At 43.0% G+C, this 24,106-nt stretch overlaps 1 non-coding gene across 1 annotated transcript; it reads right to left on the bottom strand.

Moving 5' to 3' along the window:
• Positions 1–8,117: 8,117 nt before the first annotated feature.
• LOC126021135 (small nucleolar RNA SNORA51) lies at positions 8,118–8,249 on the bottom strand. Its single transcript, XR_007499745.1, has one exon. It is a non-coding gene; the product is annotated as a small nucleolar RNA SNORA51 (small nucleolar RNA).
• Positions 8,250–24,106: the final 15,857 nt, after the last annotated feature.

Here is a 24,106-nt window from a genome sequence, read left to right as displayed (position 1 = left end):
GACACCGCCATTATGCCCGGATCATTGCCACGATAGACCCAAACAACTCCAGTCTATCGTGTCAATGTGTGTTCTGGGAGTCTTTAGCACATGGATCATTGGCAAGCAGTGCTATAAAAGCCCTGTAGGAGCCGAGGCCTCGAGTAGAGCGAATGCACACTCAGGGACTCCCCCAGGCCTGCATCATTTGCAGCGCATCATTATCAACGCATGCTTGGGAAGTCTTCGTGCCCAGCCCAAGCCTGCTGAGGACCACGCACACCAAAAATACTATGAAATTCTTGTTACAGTTCATGCCCAGTATTCACTCTTCCGAACCACATGTCGGCAAGTTTGCTATGTGATGAATAACTCCTCAAAGGCTCAACTCCTCCTCCAGGCCCACATGGTCCACATGGTCCAGACCACTGTGGCACTGTTGTGGCGGGTGTGGGCAGAAGGGTCTTTCTTTAGAATAAACAAAGGAGAGTGAACAGTGGGTCCTGCTTCTGTTTGGTGTGAACAAGGTTTTGGATGGAATCTCAGTGATTTTCAGAGCCCAATGATAGCAAAGTGGATAGGGTGTTTGTCTTGAACGTGGCCAGCCCAGGTTTGATCCCCAGCACCCCATCAGGTCCATTGAGTGTGAGTCTGCCAGGAGGAAATCCTGAGCACAACCCATGCCCCCCCCCCAACACACACACACAAAATTCCAATAATTGCTTAATCATTTTCCTGGGCAATGGTTGCTGCTGGAAATCCAGGGCTTTCTCTCTGTCCCTGCCCAGTTCCAAAGCATCAGTAGCAGCAGCAGATAAGAAGGTTGCAGAAGAGCAGTAAGGAGGAAAGCACTGCACAGTAGAAATGAATGTGAGACACTTGGGTCAGTATCAGTATTTTTGGTAGTTACATCTTCAAGGCAAAGAGGGATTTTTTTTTTTTTTTTTTTTTTTTTTTTTTGGTTTTTGGGCCACACCCGGGGGTGCTCAGGGGTTACTCCTGGCTGTCTGCTCAGAAATAGCTCCTGGCAGGCACGGGGGACCACATGGGACACCGGGATTCGAACCAACCACCTTTGGTCCTGGATCGGCTGCTTGCAAGGCAAACGCCGCTGTGCTATCTCTCCGGGCCCCAAAGAGGGATTTTTATAGGTTTGCTTGCCTAACTCTATCCAAAATACTTCGTACCCAAGCATCAGATGTCAATAAAGCAGTCTCTACTCTTGTTTCGGGGAGGACAGGCCACCTCAAAGTGCTCAGTTGCCACATGTAGCCCCAGCAGAACTAGAGAGGCCCAAGAACATGAACCCAACCTAGCAGTGAATTCTCCGAGTCGGGCCCCTCCTGCTTTCCACCTCTGCTTGCAAGCCCAGTGCTAGCAGAACAACTTATTTTTTTTTTTGTCCCCCTTAGTCGCAAAGCAGGTGACTCTGCTTTGCCTTTTCTAATTCTAAAAACCACCACAAAGAGGCATTCAGAAAAGGGGAGAAGGAGCCAGAGAGATAGCACAGCTGTAGGGCATTTGCCTTGCACCCAGCGGATTCTGAGAATCCCATATGGTTCCCCGTGCCTGCCAGGAGCAATTTCTGAGCGCAGAGCCAGAAGTAACCCCTGAGAGCCTCCGGGTGTGACCCAAAAACTAAAAAAAGAAAAAAAAGAAAGAAAAGTGGAGAAGAGTAGGAAAAGCTGCTTAAGGGCACACGGGATTCACTCCTGGAGGGCACATGCTGATAGGACCAGTGAGAAAGACCCAGTTCAAGCCGCTACCTTGGCCCTGAAAAGTGCTTCCAGTCAAAGCCTTAGAGAGGGGGCCGGAGAGATAGCATGGAAGTAGGGCATTTGTCTTGCATGCAGAAGGACGGTGGTTCGAAGCTCGGCATCCCATATGGTCCCCCAGCCTGCCAGGAGAGATTTCTGAGCATAGAGCCAGGAGTAACCCCTGAGCGCTGCTGGGTATGACCCAAAAACAACAACAACAACAATAAGGCGAGGAGGTTCCGGGTGAAGAGAACGAAGGGGTATCGAGTCCTGGATGAAAGCAAGGGCCGCTAACTTCTCCCCCGCGTGCGGTCGGTCTGGGCCTTTGCGGGGTCCTGCGCAGCCCGGAGACACAAAGCGAGGGGGCGGGTGGGGGCCGAGACAAAGCGAGCGGAGCGCGGTGCGTGGGGACCCCGGGGGCGAGGCGGGGGCGTGCGGGTCTCTCCGATCACCAGACCCGGCCACACTGGGGGCGCCGCTGACAACTTCATCAGCCCGGCGTGTCCAAATGACGGCTGCCGAATGCAAATGCTCGGCCTCCCGCAGCGGCCCCGATCTCGGGGACCCAGCGGAGCGCGCACGCCCGGCCCCCCGCACCCGCGCCCGCTCCAGAACCCGTTCCGACCGAGACGCGCGCGCCCAGGTGGCGCTCCAGCCGGGCAGCTGGCCCGGCCTGCAGCGGACGGACGGACGGACGGACGCCCGGGAAGAAGCCAACGTCCTAGGCGGAGCGTCGCTGGCTGGGTGCGCCCCGAAGGCTGCTCCACCGCGGTCCGGTGGAAAGCATCCTCGGCGCGTGTTAGCCCGTTTCCCAAGCCACTGCGCTGCAGCTTGGTGAACCCCTAATCCCCAGCGAGGCCTTCGGGTTCAGCTGCCCTCCCTGGACGCTCGCTGCTTTTGCATCCCTGCTGCCCCTTTGCTTCAGCCCCCACACCAATGTCGGTCTCGTCCAGACCCAGAGGAGGAAAGCCGGGTGCCAGTAGAAAAGCAGCTTTTGGGGGGGAAAGACGGGGGGCTGGTTTTTTGGGTCAAAATCGGTGGCGCTCAGGGGATACTCCTGGCTCTGCGCTCAGAAATCTCTCCTGGTAGGCAAGGGGGCAACAAATGGGATGCCGGGATTCGAGCCACCGTCTGTCCTGAATCAGCTGCGTGCAAGGCCAAAGGCCCTACCGCTGAGCTATCTCTCCAACCGAAAAGCAGGCTTGATAGATCGTCCGTCCTCTCTTTAGGGGGAAAAACGGGGCCCGAAATCCTTCCTTAGCAAGAAGCATCCCTCCTTGAGCCAGCTTCCCTTAAACTACATGAACCCCCGGGAACTACTTTTGGGATGGGAGTTAGGTGACTTCTGTGAATAATGAATAATTCCGGGACAGGAGAGATAGCATGGATGTAAGGCATTTGCCTTGCATGCAGAAGTTCGAATCCCGGCATCTCATATGGCCCCAGCCCCGCCCCGTGCCTGCCAGGGGCGATTTCTGAGCATGGAGCCAGGACTAACCCCTGAGTGCCACTGGGTGTGACTCAAAAATAAAAAATAAATAAAGATAATAACGGTAAACATCTACTGAACCTTTCTTATGCTCAAGCCATTGAACCAACAGCTTTACTTGGATTACTTTGGTGTCCACAGTGCTACTTCTTTTCTGGAAAACCAGCCCAGTGAAACTTGGAGGGAACCAGGGCTAATCCCCCGAGAGGCGCGGGGTAGGAGTGGGGTGGGGGGATCTGCCACCCCAACCATCCTGTGATCTTTCTGGAATGTTCTTGCAACTCGGACTGCTGTACCATATCCATAGCCCCTATCCACAGCTATTCCTGCCCTGCACCAGCTACCAGAAGAAAATCCTCAAACGTGCAGATATGACGGATCTTGTGCCTTGCCCAGGAATTGGTTCGAAGTGAACCTTGCACGCGGCCGACTCAAGTTCGATCCTCGGAATCCCATATGGTTCCCGGATCACTACCAGTAGTGATTCCTGAGTGCATTTAGGAGTAAGCCCTGAGTCCTGCAAGGTGTGGCCCCAAAACAACCAAAGAAAGAAAAGGGGGGGAAAGGTGATTGGGTTGGAGAGATAGGACAGCGGTAAGGGCGTTTGCCTTGCAAGCGGACGACCCAGGACCGACGTTGGTTCAAATCTCAGCATCCCATATGGTCCCCCGAGCCTGCCAGGAGCGATTTCTGAGCGCAGGGCCAGAAGTAACCCCTGAGCGCCGCCGGGTGTGGCCCCAAAGCAAAAACAAAACAAAAATGGTGAACAGTCCTGTCCGGGGCAAGGGGCCATCTGCTGGTGGTTCGGGGAAATGCTTTAGTCTCTAGAAAGATTCCAACACACAAAGCAGGCGCCTTTCTGGGAGAGCTGAATTTTAGAACAAGCCTATTCTGGACTTCACCTGCAAAGAAATCATGCTGCCTCCCATTTAATGAAGGCCGTGTTTGAAGATCAATTCCTTTATGGGCAGAGGAAATTATCAAGGTGTAATCCCAGAAATGTGGCCCATCTCTTCCCCACTCCATCTGTTCTTCAGCAGAGCGAGAGAGAGGGCACCTCATTGCTGCCACCTCACCTCCCTGGCATTCACGTCCAGCTCCTTCCTGAGAGACTCTCTCCCCAGCTTCCTTTGCCAACAGCTCAGCTCTGCCTCCTTCAGGGAGAATCAGCCTCCATCAGGCAAGCACACACCAACACATCCAGGCTTCTCAGATTTTGAAATATTGTGGACTGACCATCAATGGCCTCCCGAGAAAACTTACACCTGGTTTTGTACATCACGGCTCTGTAGCCGATCACTAGTTCCCTGGGCCACTACTTTAATGCACAGATTCCAAAGAAAAATGGAAAATTGTGTTTCGTTGCTACATTAAAGTGAATATGCCCCTCAAATATGCCCCTCAAAGCTATGTAAATAACGTGCTCAACAATTTAATGCGTTATCCAAGATGATTAAGTGGTCACCAGTTCAAATATCTCAAATGTTTCCTTCCCACTTCAAGGGAAGGAAGCCTAGACCCCACCACCACCTTAGCAAAATTTCAAGACACTCTGCAGTCTGCACCTAACAGGTTCCACCTGCATCTGTGTGCACTATCATCTATTCTGCAAATCTCTGCTGGATTCACTCTCAGCTAATGTGTGCTCCAGCAGATGGGCTACCCCATGCTTGAGAAGCACCCTTTGAAGCCCATCTCGAAAGGTTCAATACACACCAGCGATCCTTACCAATAGAGATCAGATATTACCTTTTTTAAGAAGCTTTTTTTGTGTGTGGTTTTTGTTTGGTTGGTTGGTTGGTTGATTGGTTTGGGGGCACACCCAAAAAGCACTTGGGGGTTATTCCTGGCTCAATGTTCAGAAATTGCTCCTAGCAGACTCAGGGGACCATATGGGATGTCAAAGATCAAACCCAAATCCCCGGATCCATCCCAAATCAGCTGCATGCAAGGCAAACACCCTACTGCTGGGCTATCGTTCCAGCCCAAGAAGCCTTTTTTATTCCTCACATTTAGTGACAAAATACTGAATCAACCACCGAACTATCTTCAGAGTGTTCTGTGTTTACTGACACCCAGCATTCCTAAAATAATACACATTTCCAACGTGTTGGAGGCCTTAAATATCATACCAACATGTAACACGGGTGATAAACATTATCAATGAAACACATACATTTCACAACTAACTTAAGGATAAGCTGTTCTCTTGCACATGATTCAAAAAAGTTTCTTACAACTCAAATTTGTTTTGATGGATGATTTAAGTCATAGAAAACCTATCTTAAATAACTTAAACCAAGAAAAATGTAGTCCTTCTGTGGGAAGCAGATTAGTTAAGACAATGATTCAGTAACTATGAGTGTTGACAAAGATGCAGATCTTCTCAACCTCCACTTGGCCTACTTCATTGTTCCTTTTGTTCTAGCTGGTTCACCCGAGGTTCCAAAATGGCTGCCATAGATGGCAGCAACCCTTGACAACACAACAAAGGGTTTCCAGGAAATGGACTTTTTTCCCTTCTTTTCTTCTTAAGAGTGGAGACATTTTCCAGAAGGCCCCTTAGTTTTTTTCCCCAGAAATCAATATCCAGAACTGAATTATATGTCTATTTGGGGTGGGGGAGGGATAGGCCATAACCAGCAGTGCTCAGGGATTATTCCTGGTTCTGCACTCTGGTGGTAGTACTGGGACCATATGGGTCCCATAGAGATCAAACTAGGGTCGCCCATGTACAAGGCAGGTTTCCTACCTACTGTACTGTCATATATCTATTTCTAACATCAGAATTAACCCCTGAGTTATATAGGGGAATGGGAGTCTTAGGCCATAAAATAATTGTAGCAAAAACAAAAATGTAGCCAGTCTTCTAGTTATCTGTCCCTGCAGACAACCCATCCCAAAGCTTATATGGTTTGTTTGTTTGTTTTTTATCTCAAGAATCCAGTCTGGATGATTGAGTGTGGGAGAGGGAGAGAGATAGGTAGAGAAGGTAGGGAAGAAATAATTATTAAGTAAGAAAAAATCTTTTCTTTCGATTAGTGTTTTTCCAAAGTTAACTAACTTGATTGTGAATACCAGAGGGTTTTTCCTTTAACAAGTATGCTTGGGTAAGGACCAAAGTGATAGCACAGTGGTAGGATGTTTGCCTTGCATGAGGCCAAGCCAGAACTAAAATGGATTCAATCCTCAGCATCTCATGTGGTCCCCAGAGCCTGCCAGGAGCAATTTCTGAGCACAGAGCAGGAGTAAATTCTGAACACCACCAGGTGCGACCCAAAAACCAAAAACTAAAAAATAGAAAAGAAAAGAAAAATAATATGCTTGGGCTTCATGCCCTAAATTCTTCAATTTATAGACATTTTGAGAAGTAAGTTTATAGAAAAGAAAATAATTTCTATATATAATTTGCATACAAAATAATAACTAGAATGATTCACCACCAGAGTATTACCCTGAAAAAATTATTACTTCTGAAAAAAGTATTATTTTTGAAAAAAGCTATAAATCACAGACACTTTGTGTTTGAACACACCTAGAATTGCTTGGAACCTATACCTGCCTCTACTTTGAGGGAACACTCCTGGAGGGCTCAGGGTACCACATAATGTGCTAAAAATTGAGACCAGGATGGCAGTGTGTAAGGCAAACACCCTACTTACTTTACTGTCACTCCTGCCACTTTTATTCCCAGTTGTTTGGGGGGACATTTAAGCCTTTAAAGATAAAACTATTGAATAATTATTACCCTTTTTTCATCAGATAGAAAAGTTGCAACTACATTTTCATAGTTTCATGGTTTGTAATGTCACTTCCTTAGTCTAAATAGGCCTTTTATTTCTCCTCTTTTATCTATGGAAGGCAAGAAAGTTCTTAAGTGGCTGTTATAATTAGACTCATATCATTTACTAAAATAATACGTGGACTTCCTTTTGTGATTATATCTTCCATCTTCTAATAAATGTCTAACTGCCACTATCACAATATCCAGTCAGATGATGAATGTTCCTATAATCATGCGCCCTCTCTCCCCGTTATTTTGCAAGATGCTCATGATACTAATTGCATAAAATTGCATGATTTCCAGCATCATCTTTGTGACTTGTAAACCATTAGAGCTAGAATTACAGTACTCTTATGAAGTTATGAAATTTTCCTATACATGGATGTACATGGAATCTATTATGCTGAGTGAAATAAGTCAGAGAGAAAGACAAAGACGGAGAATGGTCTCACTCATCTATGGGTTTTAAGAAAAATGAAAGACATGTCTCAACAATTTTCAGAGACAAAAGAGGAGAGGGCTGGACATTACAGCTGACCTCATGAACCTCACCACAAAGAGTGATGAGTTTAGTTAGAGAAATAACTACATTGCGAACTATCCTAACAATGAGAACATATGAGGGAAATAGAAAGCCTGTCTAGAGTACAGGTGGGGGCAGGGAGGGGAGGAGAGATAATTGGGTCATTGGTGATGGGAATGTTATACTGGTGATGGGGGTGTCATTTTATACGACTGAAACCCAATCACAATCATGTTTGTAACCAAGGTGTTTAAATAAAAAATATTATAAAAAAGTGTAATAAAGTAAGATTTTAACCCATAAAAAAAAAGAATTACAGTACTCTTATTTGCTTCATGAAGAGATGTGAGGCCCTAAATTTAGAGTACTTTCTAGTAGTTGCCAGATTATTTAGTTCAAAGTGAGATTTTATTATCTTGTTGTTGTAATTGTTGTTATTTGGTTGATTTGCCTTGTATGACATACAATGCTAAGAGCAGAACTAACTCCAGTCAGAAATCAAATTTCTAAATTGGAGTCAAGGGCAGAAATCACCAATCCTCTATATCCACATCATGACTCATGTACCTGACACCTCTCAAATTTTTTTGTCCCCCAATTTACAATACAGACCAGGCAAAGGGCCTGGGTTGAGGTGTATATGGGGTGCATTTACTGTACCTCCTTTTTCTATACAGTCATGTAAAGAACACAGCCTGTGGTAAGAATTGGGAGGCACCTCTCAAATTTTTGTTTAATCACACATTCAGCAGCTCAGACAGACAAATCCTGGAGACATGCATATACTGGATAAAATGCTTCTCTCCTCCTCTCAAATTTAGCTATCACAGAAAGGGGGAGATGAAAGCATACCATGAGGCACAAGAGTGAATTTTGTTTGTTTATGGGCCATACCACAGTGGTAGTGCTCAGAGGCCTACTACTGCCTCAGTTGTTCTGGAGACTATGGATCAGTAACCAGGGATTGAACCCAAGTCTCCTCCATGCTTTACATGTTCTCGTCCTTTCAGCTTTCTCCAGTACCACCTCAGGGAATGTAAAGCCAAATGTCAAGAGTAGAATCAGAAAGTTCAATCACAAGAGAAAATGCTTACTTCTCAAATATTAGTAAAAATTTCCCTCTCAGCTGTTTGCATTTAAGAAATTCTTGGGCCTATGCATTCTCAATATAGAATGGTTCCATTTGCAGTATTCATTCAGATCTTATCCACTTGTTCAAATTAGACATTTCTAAATATGAAAAAATAAAATGTGTTCCAATTGATAATATTTTTTAATGTGGGCTGAAGAAATAGTACAGCAGGTAGGGCACTCGTCTTGCACTCTGCCAACCTATGTTCCAGCCCCAGCACCACAGAGCCAGGAGTAAACTCTGAGCACCTCCAGTGTGGCTCAAAACACAAACAAACAAACAAACAAAAAAGATTTTAGAAACATGAAAGCCCAACTAAGAAAATGAAGTCTAGCTTTCTCTTTCCCTTTCTTTGACCAACATTTGCTATAATCCACTCTAATAAGGTAGACTGTGTGAAGAATTTTCTTCACTTAACATTTCTCATTATTAATAAATTTTACGCTGACAACTATAAAGTGAACACTTTGGATTTATGCACCTAACCTAATTACATATGCTGCATGCACGCATTTCATTATTTACTTGACAGATTCATTCCTTGATATCATAAATAATTAAATAAGAATCAAATATTAACAATCAGATACATGTTAATTCTCCTTAAATCTGTAGAAACAAACTATATCTTTATCTTCAGTTCAACAAGCACTGATTAAAATTTCTTCATTAGGCAAATTTCATAAGCAAAATTCTTGATCTACTTTTCTTCCTTTCGCTGAAAATTAAACCTGGAATAAATTATTTCAGGATTACTTCATGAGAAAAAAAATGGAATACAACAGTATTTCTAACAAGCTTTCACAATCGTTCCAAGCTCAGCTATATCTCATACATGAAACATTCATCTGGGTGTGCTGTCAGAAATTTCCAAATACGACTTTTATGATCATCTAGAAGCCAGTCCCATATTGATTGCTAATAATATGTTATCAAAGGTTTTTGCTTATGGAGAAGATGATGGTTTTAGCCAAAGGATTATTCTGTAATTTCTTTAGAGGAATATTTTCTAAGCATGATAGCTAATGGCTGAATTAAATTTACTAAAGCTAAAAACTCTTTCTGCAATCAAAGCATAGCTGTTGCCTTTCTGCTTTAATGAACCAGGCTTTAAATTTATTTTATTCATGTATATGAACATCTTCATTGATCAAACTATTTTTACATTTTATCAAATTTGCTTTGGTAGAGCATACCATACAATTTCATCATTTAAAAATATTAAAGATTCATAGATAGCCACATTATTCATAATACAAGATTAATGCCAGGCTGACAGGTTTTTGTAAAGATCTGCCTCTTTTTTTCTAAGTGCACGTACCATATCTATATGAAATGTACCTCTGATGTTGCATATTGATTACTCCCTTCTTTTCTCTTCTAATGCTAAAGAGAGAATATTATGAAATGATTGTCAGGGTTAGTGTGTCTCTGACCTACACGTGTATTATTAATAATTTATGAGCTGCTTTGAAATACAGCACCAAGAAACCAACAGAGAGCCACTGCTGCTGCCTAGGATGACATATACTCAGGGTTGACAGAGTGTGCACCCAGATTTTGAGGTCCCGTTATTAAAATCTATAGAAAAACACGAATGCTCTGAGTTTCAGAGTTGACGAAATGGAAGGAAGTCATGTTTCTTTGTTAGGGATTCATGTAGCTACATTTATTTCATTCTATTCCATCTTCTCTGTGACATGAGAGTTCCTTCCTAAATTCATCACATTGTCTAGTCAACTCATAATGTCAATAAACATTAGAGAATCAAAATCTAAATAATATCAAGGTATGTCAAGCATAAGATCAGTTCTTCCTTCCTAGTTGCTCAAGCCTCCACGCACAGAGGCTTTCTGTTTACAGCATTCCAGTCTGTTCTGTGCTCAAGGGAAGATGGAGATGGTGGTGAGTCCCAGTACCCCACCCTCACAAAATGCTATCGCATTCAACATACCCAACATGGATTGGCTCTTACTTATTTATTAAAATTTGCATTCAATGACATATCAAAGATGTTTTTCCTATCAAGCACATACGTCTTATTTTCATTTTGCTTGTTTTGTTTGGGGGCTACACCCAGATGTGCTCTAGGCTTACTCTTGGCTCTTTGCTGAGGGATCACTCCTGACATTTCAGAGGGGACTAGTTGGGATGCCAGGGATTGAATCCAGGCCAACCATGCGCAAAGCAAGTGTCCTACCAACTGTACTATCTCTCTGATCCAGTACATACATTTTAGCTCAAACAGTAAAGTGAGAGTTACATTGGCTTATTTATCCATTTCCTTATTAATAGGTTATTAAACTGTCTCACTTTTTTCACAATTAAAATGTAGCACTTTGTCACTTATACCGAACATACATGTTTATGCACTGGCTCAACTGTTACAGTGAGACAGAGTCCTAGAAGTGGAATTGCTAAATCAGTAACTGATGTTTTTTTTTTATCTCCTTCAGCCATTAATTAAGCAAGGATCAATAAATATTCCTACTTAAGATTTAAATGTGCTAACACTTCATTAATAGGTTTGCTCATAATATTTAAGTACATTTTTAAATATACTTTAAAACTTTAATAATACGTCATAATTTAGGAAAAGATTATCCAAGGTTTTAATTATATTCATTTCATGTGTGAGTAGCTTTACGCTAAAAAGAACTGAATTTGAAGTTGTTTCTAATGCTTTAGCAACATGTCACCAAGCCACACATCTGACTATATTATTCTGAAAATCAATGTCCAAAGCAGCCAGTTTTCATTTTAGCAATGCTACAAATAATGAGTACTTTCAAAATATGTTCATAGAGATTGACAACTGTTAAACCACTGAGTGATCTTCACCAACTAATTCAAGGACTTGATGACTGAAAACACTTCACCCAGGAAATCTAATTAGAAACAATATTGCTATGTTGATTTGAAATCATCACAAGCTAAGTGTGCTTGCAAAACTCTCTGCTTTTCACCGAAAATGTTTGAAGCCTCTGCAATGGTACAAGGCTACCGAGTATGTCTGTCAAGATCCATTATCCAAACTCGTGTATGCCTGCGGTGAAGATGCCTTACTTCCCGTGACAGGCACTTCCTATCTGCTCGGATTCATAAAAATCGGGACATTGATCATTCCATGTAGAGATTTTCTTTAGCAAGAAGCTAAAGGAAAACCTTGTTATGCCAAATGACTTACTAGTCAAAAGTAGCCAGGGCTCTGAAAACTGGAAACTAGTTAATGGTTTGTAACAAGTCAGAAATAAAGATGTTCAACCAAGAAAATGACATTAAGCAGCACTGGCTGCAAGAGAAAAGCGCAGCCTGTCAAAATCAGGGGAGGCTGTGATGACAGGTAGACAATCAAACGGGCTGACACAGGTTCCTCTCCGTGGCGGCGCTGGCAACAGGCTTCTCTTGGGAGTTTCCACGCATGCCCTTTGCAAGAAACCTTCCCTCTGAAAATGGCAGCAGGCCCCTCGGAGGGCTTATTAAAATTCTCCTTCTGCGTTATAAAGTGTGTTGGGCCAGGCAGATGGCAGTGCCGGAACGGTTTATTCTTCATTGTTCCAAAGAAAGTGAGGGGACAATGGTCATGCCAGTGAGGTAGACCCAGCACTGATGTATCACGGAGAGGCTGCTCAGTTGGCATCAGGCAACAGGAAATGAGTCAGAGGGAAACAGCCATTCACATCCACAGTACCACCTCAAATGGCAGCTGGCATGAATCCACACAGAAGCAATATGACCCACAATGAATATTTCGTATTCAGATTAGGATCCATTATGGCTGCAAGTGATTTCACACACCATCTTAAATCTACACGTTGTCTCTTCCCCATCACCTTCAGAACAAACTTTGTCTTAATCTCTAAAGATAGCTTTCTTTCATTCACTCTGCATGAAATAGTGCTCATAATGGTGAGCCTCATTATGGTTTCTAAAGATGACACCACACAAAAAGCAAAATTTTGAAAAAGCAAAGGCCCTCCCTGCCCCAACCATTGTCTAATTCAATACCAGTAATTTTGGAGAGAAGTAGGAGGTGTGGGTGCCGCACCTAGAGGTGCTCAGTGATTACTACTGGCTCTGCCCTCAGAATTACTTCTCCTGGCAGTGCATGGGGACCATATAGGATGCCAGGAATCGAGCTCTGTTGGCTGCATGCAAGGCAAACACCCTACCCCTTGTGCTATTGTTCCAGCCACACCAGTGGTTTTTAATACCAATGATTTCAAGAATTGAATCAACTTTTTCTAAAATAACAATTGTGTTATTGTTTTAACCTGAGAGTTCTAAAGTGATGATTTCTTCTAATTCTATGTAAATGTTGCAATAGCCCTAAAGTAATTTTCTATAGTGGACTGCTGTTAGAGCAGTGTCAAAACCATTTTTTTAAATTCTATTCTCATATCTTAAGCTGTATGACAAAATAAACATTTTATTACCTTTTTAGCTAAATGTTTTCTCCTACTGTCATTCGAACTGGTGGAAGGTCTATATCTGCAAGGCTGCCTCCCTTCTTCTAAAATCATTCCTGCTATTGATTACCTGTCTCTTGGTGAGCTATAGAAGACAAAATCTTCTCTTTAAGCCTGTCTTGTTTGACAGCAAGCACATATTTACATGAAATAAAAAGCAAATATTTGTTCTTTATATAAAAGCTGTCAGCACCAACTTAGGTTGTTAGGAAACCTCTTCAGACCAATCCAACTGGTGTTTCCTTCATGACTTATAAAGAAAGGTCAACAAGAGGTCAAACCAAAGATTTGTTTTAGGGGCTGAAGAGCTAGTACAATGGTTAGAGTACTTGCTTTGCACTCGGTCAGTGCCTGGCACACTGTACAGTTGCCCAAGCCCTATCTGGAGTGATCCTTGAGCCTTGAGTCTTGAGGATTGTTGGGTGTTACCTCAAAAACGAACCAAAGGGGCCAGAGAGATAGCAGAGTGATAGGGTGTTTGCCTTGCACTCTACAGACCCAGGACATACTGTGATTCGAATCCCAGCATCTCATATGCCCTCACCCCTGTGCCTGCCAGGAGTGATTTCTGAACTCAGAACCAGGAGTAACCCCTGAGTGTTGCTGGGTATGACCCCCCCAAAAAAAACAAACAAAAAAATTATTTTTAAACCAGTAGAGCTGCAGCCTCTCAAACAGAGGGAGAAACAAGGGTGGGCATCAGGACCAAACAGTTATATGATCACTAATAGTAAGCTAGACAAAGAGGGGACCACCTACTCTAGCAGCCCAGGGGGTGATGGTGGGGGATATGGGTTGCAGAAAGGGAACAGGGGAGGGGGGAGGACAAATTTGGTGATGGGTATTCCCCTGATTCAATGTTAATATGTACCTAAAATACTACTGTGAAAGATATGTAAGCCACTATGATAAAAATAAAAATTAAAAAAAAAAAAACAACAGTAGAGCTGAAAGCTGTAACAACAGAGTAGTAGATAGGGCAGGTGCATTGCACATGGCCCACCCAAGTTTGTTCCCCTCAAACACCATATAGTTCCCCAAGCCCACCAGGAGTGATCCCTGAGCTCAGAATCAGGAGTAAGCCCTGAGAATTGCTGGAGGAGGTCGACCACCAATAAAATAAAATAAAATAAAATAAAATAAAGCTGCTTTCAGCTCTTTTCTAAAGGGAACTTTCTCCTCCCCTCCCAAGAGGGGGTAGGGTGGGATTGGGGGGAGTCACTCCTGGCTTGGAGCTCAGGGGTCACTGTAGTCTAGAGGAAACTTTCTCTCTAAGCTCAGATGACACTATTCTGAAGTCAGGCTAAGTAGACCTCATATTGCCGCAACTCAGTGAGAGTCGCTGAATCATCACCTTTAGTGACCCCCAGAAAGTTGCACTTCTGCTTTTAGAAACTGGCAATCCTGAAGACACAGGAAAGGGGATTGACTAAAAGACAGATGGGAGGTGGGAAGAGAGGGTGAGAGCCTTCAACCCTTCCTAAATTTAAAGGCACATTAACTTTCCTCTGCCTCTAGAATTTCTCTCAGGGGATGCCTTGAATTTGGGGACCAATTTCACCCACCCTTCAGCCCACACTGTTCAGAAGCCACAGAGGAGAATTGTTCTGCTTCCTGTGGACAGCGTCCCATCTGCTGAACACACATTTTAATAAGGAAACTCTATTTCCAGGGAAATACCTATTGGTATTAACAAGAAAATAGCATCGCTACAAGATTCTCTGAAAAGAAACCCTGTCACTGCCACTCATTCCACCTGCAAAGACAAGTCCCTGTAATTACTTTCTCTCCTCCATTTCCTTGTCTGGATAAAACAACAAAGATCAGGAGAACCTATTCATTTTCCCCAGATACCTTCCAAAATGTGTGTCTGCATTGCAGGCTAGCATCAGAAATTTCATTATCTGTATTTGTATTAGTAATTCACTGCACAAAGAGAATAGGGAGCTGAGGAGGAGAGCAAGCATGGAAGCAAACATCAGACAATTGTATATATGCAAATGCTTGCAAATTCCTGCCAGCATCTCCCTATCTATAACCAAGCAACATGGAAGCCTATTCAGCCTTCAGTTTCTTTGCTGCCAAATATGGTTGTGGTTTGGGAGGAAAATATTGAACTTCCAGCAATCAGAACCAAATCAAAACCTACCACATAAAAGCTAATGCATAACGATAACCAGTGATTCTTCTGGAAAGACAGGAGATAGAGGATTTAAAAACCAGATATTGCGGGAGGGGGCGGGGGATGAGCTTGGTTGCAAGCTTCCCTCCTCAGGCACAATTGAAGGGTCTGAAATGCAGCCTCTTGCAGGGTTGCACATTTGCATAAAGAGCCTGGGCTAGGAGGGCTATAGGAAATCCCAAGAAGAAAATGTTGAAAATGCCCCTAATTCGAATTCAGAGGGATTAGGAGTAGGGGGAAGAAAGGGGTAGGGTGGACTATACATCAAGCAGTGCTCAGGGCTTTCTCCGGATTCTCAGTAGGCTCCAGGGACCATACAAGGTACCAAGGGGTTGAACCAGGTCTACATACCTGCAAGGCAAACATCTTACGGGACCTGCTGTAGTATCTTTGCAACCCCTAAAGATGGTGTTTGAAAATGACAGCAAGCATCATTGCATATTTTGTTCTGTCTTCAAAACAATTCCTCCCAAATGATAAGTAATACACATTGTCAACAAGGTATTTTTATTTTTATTTTTTTACTTCTTTGTGATGACAGAGAGCAAATCCAGGACTTCACACATGCAAGGCATTCTACCATTAAATCACTTTCTCAGCCTCACTTGCTTTTCATTTGTTTTATTTTTTTTTGGGGGGGGGGCACATCCACTAAAACTCTGGGCTAATTCCTGGCTTTACACTCAGGAATCACTCCTGGGGACTATATGAGTTGCAGGGTGGGTTCCTTGCAAGGCATCTACCTACCTGCAGTGATCTGCCCGTGACTTGCTTTCTTTTTATAATCTGATTCTATTTACTAAAAATCAGAAATAATGGTAGAGGCATGCATGTATCTGCCTTTCACATAACTAATTCACTTCTTCCTCAAATGCTTCAAGGTAGGGTTATACCTACACTGGCAGGTTCTTGAAAATTGTATGAAAGATTTGCATTGTTACTGGCATTTTTACTGGCAAAGAATTCAAGTTCAGATGTTTAGTGATTCACTGTAGTTTACAGTTCTAACCAATGAAGAACTGGCATTCAAAATCTCACCATTGTCAAATCTGAATACTACCACTCTCTGCTGCTGAGCAAACAAGTTCCCAATGCTATGGGCAGGGAAGATTTGTATATGTGGGTAATATTTGGTTCTAAGGTTCACTACAACCTTTTCAAAATCTTCTTTGGTAGAAATTCTTTGCCTTTTGAGTTGCCTCTTTTGCATCTGCCTCTCAGAATTCCTGGTCTCCTCTCTGCCCTTAGTGAGAAAACTTGCCTACATCCTTCAGTTTGTCATTCCACATATACCTGCAGAATATTACCTTGTGACAGCCACTGCCCTGCACAAGTGGAGTTTACTTGGGTATGCAGGTGACACAGAAAAACAGAAGCAAAGGAGCTAGAGAGAGCACAGCAGTAGGGCATTTTTCTTACACACAGTTGACCCAGAATGGACTGAATTTGATTCCCGGCACCCCATATGGTCTTCCAAGCATACCAAGAGCAATTTCTGAGCTCAGAGCTGGAAGTAACATCTGAACATTACTGGGTGTGGCCCAAAAACAAAAACAAAACAAAAATAAAATAAAATAAAAACAGAGGCCAGAGCATTAGCAGAACAGGTAAGATGCTTGCCTTGCAAACAGTCAGCACAGGTCCAATGCCCAGCACTCCAAATGGTGCCCTGAGCACTACCAGGAGTGATCCCCAAGCACCAAGTCAGAAGGAAGTCCTGAGCCCCTGGTGTCATCAGTGAGCATCATCATTGCCACAATTGAATTCATCCTCTCTTCCTTCACCTCCTTTACTCTGTGCTCTCCCTCCCTCTTGAACAAGCAGCATCTCTGTTAGTACAAAGGTGGATTTTCCTGCGCTGGTGGGTTTTTGACAGTTGTATCAAGAAAGGGTTTGCATACAAATTCAGAAGACTAAGAGTTGGCGTGTATTATACAGTTTAAGTAGATGGTCCCTGTCCAAACACTCAGGTTTCTCCTTTACCTGTGTACAACATCACTCATCCTGTCCCTGGAGTGTCCTGTTATGTGCACAATATCCTACACCTATACAACAGGGTCTACTGACTTCCAGTGTAGGATGGCCAGAGTAATAGCACAACACATAAAGTGTTTGCCTTTGCACAAGACTGACCTGGGTTCAATTGCAACATCCTATATGGTCCCCTGAGCCTCAATAGAAGTGATTTCTTTTTTTTCTTTTTTCTTTTTCCTTTGGTTTTTGGCCCACACCCGGCGGTGCTCAGGGGTTACTCCTGGCTGTCTGCTCAGAAATAGCTCCTGGCAGGCACGGGGGACCATATGGGACACCGGGATTCGAACCAACCACCTCTGGTCCTGGATCGGCTGCTTGCAAGGCAAACACTGCTGTGCTATCTCTCCAGGCCCAATAGGAGTGATTTCTAAGTGCAGAGGCAGGAATTACCTTTAAACATTGTCAGGTATGTTTCAAAAATAAAGGCTCATAAATAAATTTAAATTTTCTTCTTAAAACTTTCTTTTTTGGGGGTGTGGGTCACACATGGCAGAAAGAAAGAAAGAAAGAAAGAAAGAAAGAAAGAAAGAAAGAAAGAAAGAAAGAAAGAAAGAAAGAAAGAAAGAAAGAAAGAAAGAAAGAAAGAAAGAAAGAAAGAAAGAAAGAAAGAAAGAAAGAAAGAAAGAAAGAGAGAGAGAGAGAGAGAGAGAGAGAGAGAGAAAGAAAGAAAGAAAGAAAGAAAGAAAGAAAGAAAGAAAGAAAGAAAGAAAGAAAGAAAGAAAGAGAGAAAGAAAGAAAGAAAGAAAGAAAGAAAGAAAGAAAGAAAGAAATAAAGAAAGAAATAAATAAAGAAACAAATAAAGAAAGAAAGAAACAAAGAAACAAAGAAAGACAAAAGAGAGAGAAAGAGAGAAAGAGAAAAGAGAGAGAAAGAGAGAAAGAGAGAGAAAGAGAGAAAGAGAGAAAGAAAGACCTGTGGACAATAACTATTTTAAACTAGTAAAAAAAATACAGCCATAGAACTTACTAAACTTGTACAATTGGTTTGCAAATTCTCTGTGAGCACAATCGTCCCTCCCACACATTCAAAGCAAAAGTTCACTAAGGTATGGCATATATAAAATGCTCAGAACTATCTCCGATAGCATGCACAGCTAGGGGTTTGGAGTGATGACACAGTGGTAGGGTATTTTCCTTGCAAGTGGCCATAGATGGGCCACGGTTCAATTCCTGGCATCTCATATGGTCCCCTGAGCCTTCCAGGAGTGATTTCTGAGTTCAGAGATGGGAGTAAGCACTGAACACCACCAGGTATGGCCCCAAAACCAAACCAAATACTTATGGCAAAGTTACCAGGTATGGTAAATGTTTAGGGTTAAGTGGGCTCTCAGATTGTCCGCCTCAGAAAACCAAAACTGTGTTTGTATCACTCACACCTAAAGGACCCCTGGATATAGTACTTGCTGATAAATACTTCTTGGCATGAATGGAGTCATTAAAGCAGTTGGACCACTTCTGGTGTTTTGCTCATTTTAAGCCACAAAATGTCGCAAACACACAGAGTTTTTTAATACCTCAATACACACAGTATTCTAACAAAAGAAGTGAATTTCTCTTTTTAATATTGATATCTCCTCTCCAGAGAGCTCTCTGAGCATCCCTGACTATCACTCAAACCACTGTCACCCTTCTCCACCCTTGGCTCATACCTGCACCCCAAAGAAGGGTTTCTTGGCTGATTTCAAATAGTGAGGAAAAACAAATAAACAAACAAGGCTTTGTATTGCCTTCCTCTGCTGCATGTTGCTATTCTGCTTTTGTTCAGCAAATGCTGCATTTGTGGAAAATATAAATGCCAGGAACTTACTGAAGCCTTTCACGGGAATCAGTTAGGCAGGTGCCCTTATTCAGATTTTAAGGCAGTGCAGTAATGTCCTTGGTGTTCATTTCAACCTCTAGAAGCTTTCTGGAGGATCCCCTTAAATCTGTTGTCTCTACTATCACAGTCCTTCCTCTAAGCATCGTCACTTCAGCAGGGCTTGTAATTCAATTCACTCCTGGGACACAATTGTATTCATCCAGCTTCTAGATCTCCTCAAATGTTACAGGAACTGGGCTGGAGACATAGTATTGCAGGGAAGGCAATTACAGGCCTTGCCTGTATTTAAGCCTGGCACTGCATATAGACCCCAAGCACAGCCAGGAGTAAATCCCTGAGTATACAGAAGGATGCATATCCTGATCATTGCTTAGGCATGTCCCCAAAATGATAGATAGGTATAGATGATTGATAGATATATAGATAAATATAGATAGACAGATAGAGAAAGATAGATAGATATTTGTGAATCTATGTAATGAGTTGAGAAACCAGATCACTACCTCCAATATGCTTATAAATAAGGCTGAGTTTTACCCTGTGGCACATGGCAGAGGGCCTGGGAAACTCAGAATAGGGGCTTGGTAGTAGGTTCAACTATGAAAAGGAAGGCAAAATGGGTTGGAATCGTTTGCTCCCTATTCAGGCAACAAGTAACTCTGGGTCTTTCAAGGAGGCGCTGCATCAGTCAGGCTGCAGGCTTCAGTGCATTCACTTCCACTGCCAGCCGGGGACCCACATTTATTCCCACCACTCACTGCCTCTCTACTATCCCCCAAGTCCTATTGACTCATCTTCAGGAGGACACTGCTTGGACAGTGTAGTGACAGCTGTCACTACATACACTGGATTTGATGTGGGCATTAGCAAGGGGGTGAAGGGCTGTGTTGCCTGCTGTACAGGACCTAATGAGAGAAAGAGGAAAAAGTAAAATGAAAAGTTGGGCCAGAACAATAATACAGAGGATAGCTGACCTGGTTCTGTTCCCAGCATCCCATCTATTCCCCAAGCTGGCAAGAAGTGACCCCTAAACACTGAAGAGTGTAACCACAAGGAAGGAAGGAAGGAAGGAAGGAAGGAAGGAAGGAAGGAAGGAAGGAAGGAAGGAAGGAAGGAAGGAAGGAAGGAAGGAAGGAAGGAAGGAAGGAAGGGAGGGAGGGAGGGAGGGAGGGAGGGAGGGAGGGAGGGAGGGAGGGAAGAAGGAAGGAAGGAAGGAAGGAAGGAAGGAAGGAAGGAAGGAAGGAAGGAAGGAAGGAAGGAAGGAGGAAGGAAGGAAGGAAGGAAGGAAGGAAGGAAGGAAGGAAGGAAGGAAGGAAGGAAGGAAGGAAGGAAGGAAGGAAGGAAGGAAGGAAGGAAGGAAGGAAGGAAGGAAGGAGGGAAGGAGGGAAGGAGGGAGGGAGGGAGGGAGGGAAAAAGAAAAGAGTAATGAGTAATTTTTTTTTTTTGGTTTTGGGGTCACACCCAGCAGTGCTAAGGTGTTACTCCTGGTTCTGCACTCAGAAATTGCTCCTGGCAGACACAGGGGACTATATGAGATGCCAGGATTTGAACCACCATCCATCCTGGGTCGGCTGAGTGCAAGACAAAAGCCCTACCGTTGTGCTACCTCACCGGCCATGGAGAGAATGAATTCTAAGTTGTGGGTGTTAAAGTTAAGTTCCTTTAGGTCTGGAAATAATGCATTGGGTAATGTGTTTACCTAGCATGTGCCCCAGGCCCTTGAACTATCTTTCCAGCCCACCAGTTTCTTAAAGCGGTAGCTCCTCCTTGCCCATGCGCACCCATTGTATATCTGTTAGCATAAAAGGCATGGACAAATCCCACAGAAATCTAATGTGAAACTTTCTAACCCTAGGCCTATGAGATAGCATTGGGTTAAGGCACTTGCCTTATTAAAGATAGATTAAATAGAGTTTGATCTCCCAGGACCACATATGGTCCTGCTGCGCATCACCAGGTGTGACCCAAATTCTTCCCCACCCAATGTTTAATACTGTTTAATTCCACGTACTGGAAATAGAATTGACCTCTAGGCCTCCCACATTTTAGTAGCATCTCTCAGAACTCACATTGTAGGGAGACCTGCAATGACGTTGAACTTCCTCTCTTACTGTGTTGATGAGGAAACTTCTGTTCAAAGAGACTAGGAGCTGCCTGTTGAAAGTGCCTATCACAGACCCTTTACCTAGCCCACCACATTTCTTCCCAGCACGCCCTCTCTCCGATGCATCATGCTCTATCTATTCACTGCATACCTCAAATGTATCAACAGTACACACAGTTGATAACCTTGTAATTGTCAATTTACAAATTACCCTTTTTAGAAAATACAAAGAACTCCCTAGGTGAGAGCTGAGATTCTGTATACACATTTGAAGTGTGTTTATATATACCATTAATCACCCTCGTCAGAGTTTATACTGGTTATCCAAGTCTTGCTGCTATCAATTGTTTATCGTCACTGCCTCTCCACTGAAATAATAATACCAATAACAACCACTTGCACTCTTCTTGCTCTCCATGTGAAGGATAACGTTAATATATTGATGTAATTTTCTAGTGTTTATCTTTATGCATTCATTTAAATGGAACCAAAGCTGAAGAAATCACTCCTTAACAAGATAATCACAAAACAAATCTTTGTACCAACTACTTTATTGCTAAATCAAAGCCTATTTTTTACCAACTAAAAATAAGAAATCCTTTACTTTGGAATTTGGAATCAAGAGAGCCAAAAAGGGTGGGGGTTGTCTTTGCAAATATTTATAACAATATTTTTACATAAAAATGTATATGTTTTACCAGAAATTGTTCAGGTAAAATTAAAAGTTCAACTTATTTTGACAAAAGTTAATGCACAATTTTGAGGTTTATTTATAAATAAGAATTTATTAGCAAAGTTAAATAGGTCTTTCAGACTAAATTAGGAGCTAAATATTCAGAGTTCATGTTCTGCATCTGTTACTAAAGACTTCTTTATCAGATGAAGGCAAATGATACCCTGAAAATGTTTTAAACGTACAACTTTGCTTATCTTCCTATATTAATGATCCTTATGGCAGTTGTTATATTAACCTTATCATGTAGCACAGCAATATTGTGAAAGCGAGGAAAAGAAAAGCATTTCATTTTATCTCTGGGACTTTTTACAATCCAGCAATTTTCTGATTCTCAAAAGAGGGTGAGAGAATGAAAGAGTTTGCTAGGCTTTCTTGAAAGCTCAACCAAAAAAGAAATATATATAGAAAGAAAGAGAAACTAGACACTTCCAAATTCATTAACATCATATAATGTGAAGATGATGCATTTAGATTAAAATGCTCATTATGTGAGTTCTGAGTTTCAAGCACTCAGCGAAGAAACTCTGAACAAGAGATAGGAGCTTGGGGCCAGAGAGATAGCATGGAGATAGGGTGTTTGTCTTGCATGCAGAAGGACATTGGTTCGACCAGCATCCCATGTGGTCCCCGAGCCTGCCAGGAGCGATTTCTGAGCATAGAGCCAGGAGTAACCCCTGAGCGCTGCCAGGTGTGACCCAAAAACAAGAGAGAGAGAGAGAGAGAGAGAGAGAGAGAGAGAGAGAGAGAGAGAGAGAGAGAGAGAGGAGGTCTTGGAAAAATTTTCTCCTTCAGGGCCCTGTACTGCTCATTTCTGGCTACAAAAAAATCCCATTATAGGCCAGGGAGAGTAAGTACAGCTGGTAGAGTGAGTTTGCCTTGCACATAGCTGACCTAAGTTGGATCCCTGGCATCCCCTATGGTCCTCTGAAACTGCCAAGAATGATTCCTGAGTGCTGAGCCAGGAGTAGTCCCTGAGCATTGCTGGGTGTGGCCCCCAAACAAAATAAAAACAAATCAACAGAAAATCCCATTCACGTCTCAGAAGACTTCTCCCTGTGCAGGCTGGCTGCACAGAGAAAAATCCTAGGCTCCATTTCTGAATCTTTTTTCACTTGGACAACAAAACTGAATTGAGACCTTTGTACCTGTGCCTTTACACTCAAGGTGCTCAAGTTCACAACTAATGACTGAAATTAGTGTTTTCCTTCAGCTGCCAAGGCTGGACCACAGTTTAGAGGGAGCTATACTCCTAATTCAGCCTAGCAATATACAATATGCATGCTTGCCTCTCTCTCTCTCTTTTTCTCTTTCTCTCTTCCTTCTGTCTCTCTGTCTCTCTCTTTGACTCTTTCTCTGTCTTTCTGTCTCTCTCTCTCTCTCTCTCTCTCTCTCTCTCTCTCTCTCTCTCTCTCTCTCTCTCTCTCTCTTTGTTCCTTTAAATGCAGAGCAGGGCTCCTGATTACAAAGAGGCAGTTTGACTGTAGCAATAGGTCTTCTTCACTAATCCTCACTGTCATGGAAATTCCAGCTGCTACAAGAATAAGAGGCTCAATCCATATTTGCCAGCTCTAATATGAAATCTGTCAGAGCCCAAATTAATGAGTTCCAAATTCCTTACATCACGATAACAGGTTAAGACTGGTCAATTAATTACATAAATCCTTCCCGATTCATTGTGCGTTTGCGGCCCAGATTGTGTCTTACATTACTCCATGACACAAGGCCTTTTGGCTCCTGTTGTTCCACAGAAAAAGGCCCCATTTAAGTGGGGGCTGCCTGCCATGGCAAAATGTTAAATGTCACAAGTTAAATTTGCACTTTTCTGTAATTGCTTTTGTTAAAAAAAAATGTTTAAATGAAAGCACAGCGCACCACGATGCAGAGGACTGGCATGCTACTGAACAAGCCAGGACAGGCCATCTTTTGCCTCTGCACTGAACACAGTTCCCTTAGAACTCTGTGCCCAGTAGGCGCTGGAACCCAGAATGTGGTGAAAAGAAGCAAATGTTCTCTAAGACCTGCAGTTATACAGGAAATTCTTTATGTCAGGATTAAAGTGGAATACTTTACAGAACAGCCTCGCTTTCACCTACCACTA

Source organism: Suncus etruscus, chromosome 10 (assembly GCF_024139225.1).
Source record: "Suncus etruscus isolate mSunEtr1 chromosome 10, mSunEtr1.pri.cur, whole genome shotgun sequence".
Lineage (NCBI taxonomy): Eukaryota > Metazoa > Chordata > Mammalia > Eulipotyphla > Soricidae > Suncus > Suncus etruscus.
Note: the sequence above shows the minus strand (reverse complement) of the source record. Positions and strands in the feature narration are given on the sequence as shown.